This window comes from Carlito syrichta, unplaced genomic scaffold (genome assembly GCF_000164805.1).
Source record: "Carlito syrichta isolate Samal-C Ts95f unplaced genomic scaffold, Tarsius_syrichta-2.0.1 Scaffold301934, whole genome shotgun sequence".
Classification (NCBI taxonomy): domain Eukaryota; kingdom Metazoa; phylum Chordata; class Mammalia; order Primates; family Tarsiidae; genus Carlito; species Carlito syrichta.
Genome location: NW_007246030.1, coordinates 147,754 through 149,244, shown reverse-complemented (window position 1 = coordinate 149,244; position 1,491 = coordinate 147,754).

Here is a 1,491-nt window from a genome sequence, read left to right as displayed (position 1 = left end):
AGCAGCACATGCCAGGCTGCAGGAGTTCTGTGACCTGCAGGCATATCTGCACCTGGCAGGTGTGACAGTGGAGTCCCATGTGCTGCCCACAGTAGCTGAGCCTTTCCCATAACATGGACCCGTAGCCAAGACTGGGCCTGGTCATCTAGGAGCCCTCATGATATGACCTCAGCCAGTCAAGGAGACCCTGAGCTGGCCTTCCACCTACAACAGAAGGCTTCCCACTAAGTTCAAGAGGGAGGCATGTTTTAAAGCTTGAATGAAATAAAATTTTAAAATCGCACAAGCATGTAACTCACGGCTTTCTCTTTTAAGAGGTAGATACCTGGTCACCAGGTTGAGCACAAAAAAATTTCCAGCAGTTTTGGTGTCATAACCCAGGCCCTTAAAAAAGATTCTCATGAAGGCATCAGAGCAGCATAAAGTACTCTGTCAAGCCCAACTCCTGTGTGGCTAAGTGGCCCAAGCTGGGCCTCCAGTCCTGAGGACACATCATACATGTCCCATGAGAGCCATTCAGCTAACTGGACTGAGTATAGAACCACAGTCCTGGGTAATGTGGCCCTGACGACATCACAGATGAGAACCATGACTGAGCTTCACCTTGGATATGGGTGACCTGGTGGCCAGTAATCTTTACCTATTGTCAATTCTATACCTGTCCCATCCTCCTGGGTCTAGCCCCCCAGCCCCACTGGAAACCATAGGCAGAAGCACTTAATCCATGGAGGTGCACTGCTGCCCCTTGGCTCCCCATAGCAGGCACAGGGCTGCCCACCCAAGCTTTTGGGGTCTAACTGGTCACATGTGCAGCTTCCTAGGTGCTTCGGGAGCAGTCATGCACCCCCAGTCCTGTGAGCACAGCAGGGGCCCCAGGAGATGTGTGTAGGTCGCTACTGCAGTGAAACTTGTACCCACGTCAACCTTGCTGGCTTTAGGATAGATCAGCGTGAGCTTAAGGTACAATCTTTTCAAGAACGAAGGAGCCAACTGTAGTATTTCCTGCATTATCCTCAAAGAACATACACCAGATTCTGATGATACCTTCAGTGTGGGCATCAGTAAAGCTTAGGTCTGTATATGTCTGTCAGTGGTATCCATGCTCCATGAGGGTTGTACTGTGTGCTTGATGTCCATTTATGTGCCAGTGGGAGGGCAGTTGCTCCCCAGCAGAATAGGCCCAGAAACGGCATCTGCCCAGCACTCCAGATCTCGCCTGCCACTAGAGCTTGGCAGTTCCCTGGCCTTGGATCATCTGACATTTATCAATAAAAATCTCTCAGCACCGATCACCAGTGGCTAAGACTGGGTGGAGAAAAGGACAGCACCAGGTGAGGAGGGGGCTCTGCAGCTGGTCCTGCCCCGGCCTCAGGACTGGAGCAGAAGCCTCCAGGCAGGAGGAGTGGAGCTGACACCCTCTCTGGCCTTCGGCTGCCCCTGGGCAGTGGTTCTGTAAGTCACCCTCACACGCATCAGTCTCAGAGACAGAAG